The following is a 13,799-nucleotide window of genomic DNA, read 5'->3' as shown; positions in this document are numbered from 1 at the left end:
AGTAAAACAATTTCTGAAAGGATTATTACACCTGAGACCATGATGCTTACAGGTTGCTCCTTCCCAGGATCTTAATTTTGTGCTGGAAAAGTTAACCAAACGTTCATTGCAACTTGCCCATTAGGCAGATTTCAGGTTCATTATATGGACAACTGTTCTTATTGCTCTTACATACAAGAAGAGCATCTGAGTTGGAAGCTCTCATTGTGGGTGAACCCTATCTGGTCTTTTATAGGGATAGGATGTCATTAAGAATAAATCCCTAAAGACAAGTAATCTCCGTGGTATCCCAAAAGTCTCAAACAACCCACTAAACAAGTATAGCGGTTTCAAAAACAAAACTGTGTAGGAAACTTTACTGTGTGGAAGATTTTCAATCCATATATATCTAGTTGTAGCCTTACAGTTAGACGTTGCCCGTTCGATTCTCAGATAGAGTGTCTTCTGTGTAGTGACATGCATGAATGGGCGTTCCTTCGTTGAAGGTTGTGCATTAGGCCCGGCAAGCCAGTATGTAAAAATCTACTGCCAATCATTAGCGGACGGGAGTTCCGCTGTGGCGACCCCTAACCGGGGAAAGCCAAAAGACACAAACAAACGATATATCTTGTTAATCACGGTATATTAATCAGATCAGCTAATGGTAGTAGAAGTAGCGAACTTAAACTTGTCCTAAGTCAAAAAAATAATAAAAACTATATAATTTGAAATATTATACAGAATTACTAAGTATTCAAAGGTAATCCAAGCAGGGTAGACAGTCTGTTTCCAGTTGAAAATCATTTATTAAGTATTAAGTCTTTGTACTTAATAAATGAGTTTCGACTGGAAACAGACTATCTACCCTGCTTGGATTACTTTCAAATACTAAGTAATTCTATATAATAGTTAAAATTATATATTTTTTTGACTTAGGACAAGTTTAAGTTCACTATGTCTACTACCATTATCTGATCTGATTAATGTACAGTGCTTAACTAGATATATAATGGCTTTAGGTGATTCGGTTATTTTGACTAATGTTGCCAAAAATGGGCATGGGTAGTTACCGGTGATAAGTGGGTTGAAGACCCGGCCTACTCTGACCCACACAAGGGACTCTTGCTAATGGTGGGAGGGATATATGTGCCCTTATTGGCCAGTGTGTGCCCATCATAAAGCCCAGCAGCCCTGGGTCAACAAACTACTGGATGGCTTGTGTCTAGTTCCCCAGCCTGGGTTACCTGGGATAGCTCTGTTGAGCGAAAGCTGGATGTAAAACCAACCAACCTGCCAAACATGAACTGAGAATCGCTACGCTTAATATAAGTTCACTGACAGGATGCAGCTTGGAAGTAGATGACATGATGATACGGAGGAGGCTGGACATACTATGTATCCAAGAGATGAGCTGGAAGGGCAGTGCAGCAAAGCCACTTGGCTTGGGATCCAGACTCTACTACTCAGGTGGAGGACAGGCTAGAAATGGTGTAGGAATTGCGGTGGAAAACAGTGCATTCAGACATCAGTTGCAGGACCTACTAGATAAAGCAGGACAACATGAATTGGTGTTGATAATGGGTGACTTGAATGCACATATCAGGACAGACAGAACAGGATATGAGGACTGCCTTGGTCCTCATGGGTGGGGGAACAGGAATAAAGAAAGAGAAGCCATTCTATACTTCTGCCTGGAAAATGGCTTGATAGTAGCTAACACATGGTTCAGAAAGAGAGAGTCACAAGATCACATACAAGAGTAGCCAACATGCAACTCAGGTAGACTTCCTCCTAGTAAGGAAAATTCACTGGGGTAGAATCCATAATTGCATACTCATCCTCAGTGAAACATTCGGCACACAGCATAAACCACTAGTTGCCACAATCAGCTGAAAGCAGTGGTCAGAGAAGGCTCTAAGGTCAAAAGAGACCAGACTGAAGATCTGAAAGTTGACTGGAGAGAAGGTACAGCAGTTCAAGGAATTGCTCAGGGCTCTAGCACCCCAAGAGGAGGAGGAAATAGGTGAAGCTGAAGAAGAGTGATAGTGCCTAAAAACAGCATGTGTTAGGACTGCAGAAAAGATATGTAGCAGAGTCAGGTATGGAAATAAGGTACATACGGAAAGCTGGTGGTGGAATGCAGAAGTTCAGGAAGTAATCAAAAGAAAGGAGGAGTGCAGGAAGAAATGGGAGATTGAAAAGACTGACCAAGCTAGGAAGGACTACTGGTTGGCTAACAAAGAAACTAAGAAAGAAGTTGCAATAGCAAAGAATAGGGCATCAGAGACACTCTACCAACTTCTGGAAAGTGACTCAGTAACTGGCACAAAGAAACTATATCAATTTGCAAGGCAAAGACAGAAAGATAAAGAAGATAGTCAGCCACCCTTCATAAGGGATGCCAGCAACAACCTGCTCACCAGTCCACAAGACATCAAAGACAGATGAAAGGAATATTTCCAGCAGCTTTTGAATGAAGGAAACCCCACAGAAGCTGTACTGCCCCAGAAACAGCCTACGATGAAAGGAGGAGGGGAAGAGGAGCCCACCTTAGAAGAACTAAGCACAGCACTAAGGAAGATGAAGTCAGGGAAGGCAGCAGGCTCAAATGAGGTCACAGCAGATATGATAAAGATGCTGGGTGAGATAAGGGAGAAATGGCTCCTGAGGGTACTAATAGCAGTGTGGAGAAAAAGGCGTATCCCAGATGACTGGAGAATAAGCATACTCGTACCAGTGTACAAGAACAAAGGGGGCATCCATAACTGTGGGCAGTACAGAGGCATTAAACTTCTACCACATTGTGTGAAAGTTCTGGGGAGGGTGATTGATAAACGGATGTGCAGAGTAGTGGAATGTAAGCTGGCAGATGAACAATTCGGATTCAGATCAGGATGCAGCACAACTGACCTGATGTTTGCACTGAGACAGATACTTGAGAAGAAGCTAGAGATGAGGAGAGAGTCCAACTGGGCATTCCTGGACTTGGAGAAAGCATATAAAAAGTCCCAGGAAAGCTGATTTGGGCAGTACTGTGGTGGTTTGAAGTCACAGAAACATTGGTAGAATTAGTGCAGACTATATACAAGGACCCAATTACTCAAGTGCGAACAGTGTTTGGCCTCACAGAGGGCTTCCCAGTGGGAGTGGGTGTACACCAGGGTTCAGCTGTGAGCCCACTGCTGTTCAGACTGGTGATGGACTACATTAGCAAACAGGCTGGAGGGGACAGATCAACAAAGCTGCTGTATGCAGACAGTGTGGCAGTACAAGCAGACTCTGAGCTAGAACTTCAGCAAAGGATAGGAGAATGGAATGCAAATCTGAAGGCACATGGGATGAAACTAAGCACAGATAAGACAGTGGTTATGGTAGCAAATTGGGGAAATCAGAAGAAGCTGAGAGTAGAGACAGAAGGGAAGATAGTGGAGCAGATAAACAGCTTCAAGTATCTGGGAGAGTTGGTTGTGGAGAAGGGTAGTCTGAATGAAGAGGTCAAAACTAGAATCAGAGGGGCTGCAGCCAACTGGCATAGTGTATTAGGTGTAGTCTATGGCAGAAGAATGCCAAAAAAGCTGAAAGGTAAGGTGTACAAGGCAGTGATGCGACCAGTACTACTGTATGGTACAGAAACCTGGGCAGTAAAGGCAGAACAGTTGAAGAAGCTAGAGGTGATGGAAATGAAGTGCCAAACAAATAAATGAGGACATAAGACCAGAAGCCAAAGTAGCTCCAATTGCAGAAAAGATCAAAGAGAACAGATTACGGTGGTTTTGGCACGTGTAGAAAAGCAAAAGACAATCTGGTGAGGAAGATTTGGGACAGACAGGAAGAAGGTAAGAGGAAACAAGGACGTCCAGCAAAGAGGTGGATGGATTATGTAAAAGAAGATCTGCGACAGCCAGGCATGAGTGTTGAAGAAGGCAGGAGTGTGGCACTGAATCGAGGGAGTTGGCGACAGTTAACATGATACCCCTACCCCATGTAGAGAAATGGGAAAAAGGGGGCTGATGATGATGATGATTAACTAGATATATATGGATTGAAAATCATCCACACACAGAGAAGTTTCTTACACTGTAAAGAATAAATCCCTCATTCACGGCCAAGGTTATTTCCGAGTTTATTTGAAAAGGCTGTCAGTCTCTCAGTGTTTTATCTTGACCCTAAGAACCATAATTAAAGGATTCTTCATATGCTGGAAGTGCATGAGCTTCTCATGTACCGTCTTAACAGAGCCAAGTCCTTTAGAAAAGCTGATCAGGTACTTATTTCTTATGTTGAGAATGAGAAAGGACAACTCATGTCAAAACAGACTATTCCAGATAGTTGTCTTTGGCTATTGCCTTTTCTTATACCAACCATGGTAAAAGAGTTCCTGTCAGTATCAAGGCACATTCTACAAGGATCTTGTCTTCTTTGATGGCATATTGGAAAGGGGTGGACTCTAGAAATATGCTAAAATCATGATCCTCTGTAATACATTTACAATGCATTTCAAATTAGATTCCATTCAAAGATCCAGGGCTGTCTTTGCTAGGACCATTCCCAAGGGGCTCCTGGATCTGTATATTTTCTTCTCTGGGGTTGGATAGGCTTCAGTAATTAATCCAAATAGCCTAAGGGCTACTGCAGCACTGGGAATGATGAACATAGCACAGTTGTACAAGCTGCAGTTACCTGTAACAGTTAATGTTTGAATTCCTTACTGCCGCAGTTGCCACTCCAGACCTCCATCTTCCCTAACTAGTGCATATAGTTTTTATTGAGAAATCATCTGGTGGTTATTTCTTTTTTGTCTACTTCAGGATGGCTATACTACTTCTTAACTTTTAGACAAGAAAGTCCTGAAGATTTCTTCCCACCTCAATCCTGACCAATCAGCAATCAAAGTTACTGGAAACTGGCCAGTTGTGTCTTGGGCAAGACATAACCCCATATTCTTTAAAGACTACAACAGCAGCAGTGAGGAATTTGAACATCTACCATTATAAGTACAGTTTACAAAACTATACTTTCCTACACATTTTTATATACTAATCCCAGATTACACCCAGCAACTATTGCTTTAGTTAATCCAGCTACTGCTCAATTTCTGGTTAATTTGTGTGCTTCTCATTTTCTACATTATGTGACTGTATTGTTAACTTCTAGGTATTTGTCTTTTGTTCTTTGGAACCTTTCTCCTCAGGTCTCCACTGAAAATGGGCCTTATCTCAGTTGGACCAATCCGGTTAACAAATGTCAAATAAATAAATAAATAAATAAATAAATAAATAAATAAATTATACTAATCCCTCTCCATCCAACAAGGATGTTCAAACATTTGATAGATTTGAGGAAGAAGTGTATTCTTGTGCAACATTTATGTTTAAAATTTCAAACTATCAGGCTCATATATTTATGTTCACCTCTTCTGAGACCATGAGGAATACCATGGCATCTGTTTCCTTTTCTGAGGAAAATACCTCTTTGCTAACTTAGTTGCTTCTGTGTCTCAAGTGGCAACCCACTATTCAAAATGTGCTCATGTTTCTGCTGATGCCACAGCTAGAGCTGCTGTCACTGGAACTGTAATGAGGAGGTTTGCTTGGTTATGTATTCATATCCTTCCAGAAGATGTTAAAGCTGAAATTTTAAATTCTCCCTGCTGTAGAGATCCTTAAAAAATATAACGAGAGAGGTAAATTGATTCAAGGACTTTGTAAGATTTTTTCAGCCTCCCTTCAAGTTTATTAAACGAGTCAATGCTGCCTCTACAACCTTTGTTTCATAAAGCAAAATAAACAAATACAGCAAACTGCTGGTAAGCAAGCATTTAAATATCAGGGGGCTTCAAAAAGAAAGAAGGAAATAATGACGGAATCCTCCGGAACAAAGGACAGCCTAATAAGTCTGAATGATTATCTACAAGACTCATCTCCACTGCCCCACTCTGGCAAACCTGGAATCCTTCCAGAGAGTCTGAACCTGAATTTCTCTCTTTGGCAGCAGATAGTTTAAGACAAATGGGTTTTGAAAATAATCCACCAAGATTACAAATGGTAATGAGAGTCTCTCTTGTCTTTTCAAAGGATTTCCACCTCATCTATCAGACCAAACTTCTCTTTTCCTTACTGTTCTTCAGCATCTGCTGTCTCAGGAGGAGGTATCAAAAGCCTCTCTTCCTCATCTAGGAGTTGGGTTTTATCTGAGAATGTCTCAGGTGCCAAAGAAAGAAAATTCAGTGACCATTTCTTTATTTTTCATTTCTAAACCAGTTTGTGATAGTGCCTAAGTTTAAAAAGTTCTCCTCACACAACTTATCTGTAATTCATCATTAGAGTTTTCTAATGACATTAAATTTAAAACATGCATAGCATCACATTCTTATATATCCAGGTCTAAGATGTTACTTAAGGTTTTCTGTGTCTGGATCACACTGTCAATTCTTTGCATTACTCTTTGGTCTATCCACTGTTCAAAGAGTATTTCCAAAGTGCCTAGTTCCTGTGATACCCTATTGCAATCTACAATGTATTCACATTTTCCATATTTAGATGACTTAGGTTCATAGGTTCATAGGTTCATACTAGGCTATCTGCCCAAGGGCATTTATAAGCCTAGCCCATAGTTATGTGGCTTTCGCCACCCCTTTAGTTTGAATAAAAATTATGCCTATCATTTTTCTGTGCCTCTGTCAAGCAGTGACACTGAAGTAATCCCTGGGGTATATCTGCGATCTCCCATCCATTGGTCAAGATTCCTCTTGAACAAGGCCAGCGAGGTGCTCTGCCTCACATGTACCGGGATTTTGTTCCACAGCATAGGGAGTCTCTGGGTGATGAATCTGTCCCTCCAGCACGTTCTATTTATAACCGTGTCAATGTTTAAGTCTCCCGCCCTTGTGGTTCTGAGGGATCTAGATTTTTGAGGTGAAGCATATTCATCAAATCTGGGTTTGACATGGCCTTATATGTCAGGCACAGGTCACCTCTGAGCAAGCGGTATGAGACTGAATAGAGCTGGAGTTCTTTCAGTCGGGCAGCATAAGACATATTTTTGAGACCCTTTATCCTTTTGGTGAGGAACTTTTGGGGCCTTTCAAGCTGCATCAGGTGTCTGGTCAGATACATTCGAACGGGCATTGTACTCAATCATAGGTCTAATGAGTGATGAGTACAAGGGACGATGACCTCCCTTGATCTAGATGTGAATCCCTTCATGATCAGGTGGGCGATATAGAAAGTTTTCCTAACTACTTTAGCAACATGAGTGTCAAACGAAAGGCTACTGTCAACTTGGGTCCCCAGATCCCTGATGACTTTTTCTGTGCTCAGTGGATTGCCACCTATATGGTAGCTAGGGGTAACCTTGTTTTTCCTGAAGGGTATGACTATGCATTTTTTGGCTTCAGGCCATGGCTCTGGCACCAGTTATCCATTTCTGTGAGGCCCTTCTGGAGGATATCTGTGTCAGATGTGTTTTCGACTATGGCGCCCAGTTTGCAGTCATCTGCAAACTTTGTCAGCCATAACCCTCCTGTGTTTGCTTGTACTTCAGAAAAGTAGATGCCGAACAAGAGTGGACCCAGGACTGAGCCCTGTGGGACACCACTTGTGACAGGCTTTGAGTCTGACATGGCTCCAGCAACTCTGACCCTGTGGGTTCTGTCACTTGGCCAGTTTGCAACCCATCTTGTGATGTATGGGTTTACATTCAAGCTGATGAGTTTTTCGATGATACCTGAGTGGGGTATTGTGTCAAGGCCTTTGCCAGGTCGAGGTAGGCTGTATGGACTGCCTTTCCTCATCAATGGCCTTGGTGACTGTCTCGAAAAAGTCAACCAAGTTTAAGAGGCAGGATCTGCCTTTGACAAAGCCAAACTGGGTTGGATCCAAAGTCTGCAAGTTCCTATGTCTTTATTTATGAGTTCCATTATGATCCTCTCCATGGCTTTGCAGATAAGGCTTGTCAAGCTAATGGGGCGGTAATTTCCAGGGTCTGTGGAGGCACCGCCTTATGAAGTGGGACCACAGTCGCCGCGCCACTCCTTGGGATCCTGAGGTGAGGCTAAGATTAAACAGCTGTCCTAACTGTGGGTTTAATTCCTCGTTGAGTTCATGAAGCACACAGCCGGGGACACCATCCGTCCCATGGATGCTGTGTTTTTGCCTTAGTGAGGGCAGTTCTCACCTGGGCTGGAGATGTTTGGGGGCTACAATCCTCTGGAAAAGATATCTCTCCTTTTGGGGAGGGGAGAAGTTTGCACTGAACCTGTCAGCCAGTATGTTAGCAATGTGTGTAGGTTCAGTAATTTTCACATCATTTTGAACTAATTCTGAGCATATCTGGGAGTTTCCTCCTAGGTTTCTAACATAGCTAAAGAAGGCCTTATGATTGTCTTTAGAGTCCTTGGCGATTTTTCTCTCAAAATTTGCCTTGGATGATTTTATGAGAGCTCTTAGTTTTTACTTATAATGATCAAAGGTGTCTTACCTTTCAAGGATTTTGCTCTATCTTGTAGTAGCTTCCTCCTTTTGTTGTAGAGCTTGTTTATGGCTGGGGTCCACCAGACTGGATGCTTGCCTTTGGTACAGAGAGTCTTAGTTTTGTTTGGGATTGCCTGATCCATGCAGTCCTGTAGGTGCTGGTAGAAGGCATTTGTAAGTGATTCAGCGGTTTGAGTAATGTTTACCACTGGCTCAGGGGCCTTAAAAGAGACCACACTAGTTTTAGAAGTGTGAAATCGGCTTTTGAGAAGTTTTTCACTGTGGTCTTTTTGTTTCAGGTGGGGCGGGATGAGGACCTCCAGCGAGATTAGTTTATGATCTGATCTCACCAGTGAGGGGTATACTTCCGGTGTTGAACATTTTGATCCCATGTTCATGATGATGAGATCAAGTATGTTTTCACCTCTTGTGGGGATGGTGACTAGTTGTTCCATGGCATTTGAGTTTATGAACTCCAGGAATCTTTGGGTTAGAGTGTTCGGGCTTGAGTAGTGTTCCCAGTCTATATTAGGGTAGTTGAAGTCACCTAGTATGATGGTGTTTGGAGATACATTTATCCCTCCAATGTTTTCAGGAAGGCCATGTGAGGTTCCTGAGTTTGAGAGGGTGGCCTGTAACATGCTACAAATTGCAGAGCAGTCTTGCCTATGGTTAATTGCACCTGGATGGTCTCCGATGCATCGTGCGTTACCAACCTTGAGGTGTGGGTGTCCTTTATGAATATGGACACCCCTCCTTTCTTGGTGTTGTCCGGATTTTGGGGCCGAACGCATGATATGAGGTGAAACCTGTTAGTGCTGGGGGGCTCTCAGGAGCCTTGAACCAGGTTTCTGTCACAGCACAGACATCGATGTTCTCCATATTGAGAAGGGCCTCGAGTGCGTGCATCTTGAGATTGAGACTTCTGGCATTGAGCAGCATTACCCTTAGTTTTTTTCCTTTTTGGTGTTTTAGGGTGGTAGGTTTAGAATTTGAGCCTTGCCTAAAAAAGGCACTATGGGGGTGGCAAGAGCCTTTGCCAATATCCGGAAGCCCAGGGGTGACAGGTGCAAGCCGCAGCGTGGCTTGTCCAGCATGTCATCCCAGGCAGACAGACATTGGCTTATCTTTGCAGTCTTTTTCACTGTTAGGAATCTATTACCTGGGTGAGGGATCCCCTACACGGTAGTTCTAGGAGAGCATACAAAAATCCTGCTTCACTCCTTCTCACAGGACTGTTTCCATAGGGTGTCTCAAAGATACCTCAGTTCAAAGAGCGTTTTAGGGGGGGCAAATCTTACCCTCTGTGCTGACTAATGGCTTGGGATATTGCTTTTTATCCCAACCTTCCTAGGTTTCTTACATATCTTCAGAGCAAAATTGATTGGCATACAAGGTGAGCAGGACCAGGACAGACTCTTATGAATGGAAAGTGAATCAGGGTGTCTTACAAGAATTGATGCAGCTGTTGAGAACACCTCATATAGATATTTTTGCATTCACTCACAGCAATCAGTTTGCAAAACTCTGATCTAGGAATCCATGCAAGAAGTCCTGGAAGACAGACTGTTTTTCCTTTCCCTTGGACAGAACTGTTCTTGGGTGCTTTTTCTCCTTTTCCACTAATATCTGTGATCAATCTGAAGATTCAAATGGACTGTCCAAAGATCATTGTGATGACCCCCTTCTAGTCCAGGTAACAATGGTTGTCCCTTCTTTTGGAAATGGCCAGAGGCTATTAGCACAAATTTCTTTTCAGAATGGCACAGGGCAAGGAACATTTGATATATCCAGACCCTAATCCCAAACAACTACAACTGAATGACAGATTCTTAGTACCTCTTAGCACCTATTTTCTGGATGTGCAGCAGGTATTAAAAGAGGCAAGAATATCTACTACTAGAAAATCATATATTAGCAAATGTAAAATATTTTCTAGATGGTGCCAAGACAAGAACCAGCACCATTTGTGGGCTAGTGTTTCTATAGTTCTATATTATTTGTGTAAGTTTCTGTCCTCTGGCCTGTCTTACTCCTCCATCAAGGTTCACCTGTTGGTCATTTCAGCAAGTCTGCCCATGGATCCACCTCTGTCAATGAAGTCTCATGTAAAATGTTTTGAAAGGGGTATTACATATGAGGCCTCCTGGAAAACAGATGACTCTTCCTTGAGATCTTAACTTTGTGCTGAGAAAACTATTGTTCCACTTGAGTAAATTCATCAGGCTGACTTGAGCTTCTTAACTTGGAAAATACTGTTACTGATTGCCCTGACCTCTGCAAGAAGAGTTTCTGAGTCACAAGCTCTTATGGTGGGACAGTCTTATCTCATTTTCCACAGAATTTGGATTTCCTTGAGAACTAATTGTTCATTTTTGTCTAAAGTGACATCCTAGCTTCTTTAAGCCAAGCACTCCTTCCTTCCAGAAACTTAAAATGAGGGGGAAAAAGATACCCTGTACCTTGGATGCCCACAGACAACTCAAGTACTATCTTTTCAGGGCTTTAGCCTCTCTCTCACTGATGGCATGAAAGCTTTGAAGGGCTTGGCACTCAAAATACTTTCTAGTCAGCTCAGGTCAAGCTGACTAATGGTTTGGGCCCATAGAAGGTTCCCTGAAGCTTAACAACCAGGTCAGCTGTTAAATCTTAAGCAGGTTAAGTGATACACCTAAGGTTGCTGCAGCAGTGATCATTTGAACATGTACTGTTATGGCAAGTTTACTTACACAACTACACTTTTCATTTGCACTTACAGTTTTGCTGTTTTGATGGTCACAGGCATAGTCCTCAGAACTTCAACAGACATACCGGCCTCCCAAGGTTGTTATAGGCTGACAGGGCTCAATACTATCTCCAACTTCTATTACCATGCAGACATGCACATCTACTGAATTCTTCTGCTTGCATTCTGCCCTTCGTTTCTTTTGTTTGTATCTCATATCTTTGACCTGTCAATGAATTTGAGAGATGTTCCTGATTTTGACTCAAACTCTGTCCCTCTTAATCCCCCCTAAAACTGGTGTCTTCTGGAGAAAATTGGTGAATTACATTTAATAAATAATAACACATATTACAATTATAGACTTCTTTTACTTCAGAAAATGTATATTAATTTACATTCTATTATTCCGTCATTACCTCAGATTAATACTACTACTATTTTAAAAGTACTTCTGATTGTCCCTGATTATGCCTGGATTTGTTTCTGCTGAGATTTGTCCTGGATGCATTAAGAGCTATGTTATAAGCTGTAAATTAGAATTTTTCTCAGAAGCAAGTTTTGTTGATGTAAATATTTTTTAAATACTTGTAATAGGTCTATGTTACCTCATACATGATTGTGTCTTACTGCAGATTGTGAAGTACCGTCAGTACTGGTTAAACTCCAATAAAGCAGCTTTATGATTTGCTGCTTATGATGTTTTCATATATGAGAAAGTGCTGAGGAAGGGACACTGAGAATGCAGGAAGTTTCTGATTTTGGCTTCCTGCCACAAGTGTCAGACCCAATACTGTTGGTCATTCATGATACACTGATAAATAAACTGTGATTCAGCATTAAAAAGGGGAGTTTTGCAGCTTTGTTTTACAGCTTTTGAGGGCTTTTGCAGAGGCACTGCCCCTATTTGCCTCAACATGAGGTTGTTGTACCTACTGCACCCCTATATGCCTCGACATGAGGTTGTTGTACCTACTGCATCCCTATTTGTCTCAACATGAGGTTGTTGTACCTACTGTACCCCTATTTGTCTCAACATGAGGTTGTTGTACCTACTGCACCCCTATATGCCTCGACATGAGGTTGTTGTACCTACTGCACCCCTATTTGTCTCAACATGAGGTTGTTGTACCTACTGCACCCCTATTTGTCTCAACATGAGGTTGTTGTACCTACTGCACCCCTATATGCCTCGACATGAGGTTGTTGTACCTACTGCACCCCTATTTGTCTCAACATGAGGTTGTTGTACCTACTGCACCCCTATTTGCCTTGACACAAAGTTGTTGTACCTACTGCACCCCTATTTGCCTTGACATGAGGTTGTTGTACCTACTGCACCCCTATTTGCCTCAACAGCACCCTCCTTCCAGGTCTAATCTCCTTGCATAAGTATCTTACTATCTTAATGTATAACTCTCAGGCACCCAGATTTTAGTATACTTATCTATCTTGCGGTTCTACTCTACCTTTCTATTATTTACTGTACATTTCTCAAGTGCCCTGCCCATTATCTCCCCTTACAACTTACCTTAGCAGCTAGCACTCCACTGATTGTCTTCACAGACTTTGGTCCTTTACTGGCTCTACCCGCTCCCCTACTCGGCCCCCAATTCTCACCCGCCCCCAGTACATCTACATTTAAACACCCTAGACACACCCCCAACCACACCAGCAATCACATGCTCCAAGTCATTAAAGTGATATAACCTTCATAGGTTCATAGGTTCATAGATTAGTACTAGGCTAACTGCCCTTGTGGGCCATTTTAAGCCTAGCCAATTACCCTATGTGAGAATCAAACCCTGCACCTTGTCTCTCCAAGGTAAACACCTTAACCATTATGCCATCCTCCCACACTTCATTCATCAGCCCCTCAAAGTACTCTTTCCATCTGCTCACACTCTCCTCGCTTGTATGTTTCCCTCATTATCCTTTATCACCCTTATCCACAAGTCTAATAAGAGTAAATACACGAAGGACCTGTACCTTGTTTGCAACATAGTACATACTGGATGGGCAGGTTATGTCTCAGACGACACCCTACTCTGAACAAGCTTCCCATCCATGTGAAGCAGAGTTGGCCCCCGACCCTATTCAAATAATGTTTGGGTAATCAAATTTACCTCATGACTGGTACCCAAGTCCCTACTGGATAAAAGGGGCTTTTAAATGCTCTGCCACCTAACTACACTCCCCTAGGTAATTTACCCTGTCATTTACAAACATCCAAACCAAAAAGGTCAAAAGGTCAGACAATCAGGGAAAAAAAAACTAGCCAAGCTAGAATTTTCATTGTCCAATACCTTAAACCTCCTGCAATAGAGGCTCTTGTGATATGCAACTGAAGGGTAAGAAGCAGGCTAGCAAGTACGGTAGATGCTCGGATAAACCAAACTTGATAAATTACGAAAAAAATCCAGCACCCTGAGCATGAAAAGCAAACATGAGTTTATTTAGGAACCAGACCGGTTTCAGCAACAAGCTTTCTTCAGTGGCTGATTTAAAAAATACAGAAGAGTCAAATATATAGAGAATTTAAATAAGGTGATCTCACATCACTTCCTGGATATGCAAATATAGCCACATTCATTTTAAATCATCACAATAAAATAATATATGACAGT

This window comes from Protopterus annectens, chromosome 16.part0, assembly GCF_019279795.1.
Source record: "Protopterus annectens isolate FY-2018-M chromosome 16.part0, PAN1.0, whole genome shotgun sequence".
Taxonomy (NCBI): Eukaryota; Metazoa; Chordata; order Ceratodontiformes; family Protopteridae; genus Protopterus; species Protopterus annectens.
The sequence above is the reverse complement of the archived record's forward strand: the minus strand, read 5'-3'. Positions refer to the sequence as shown.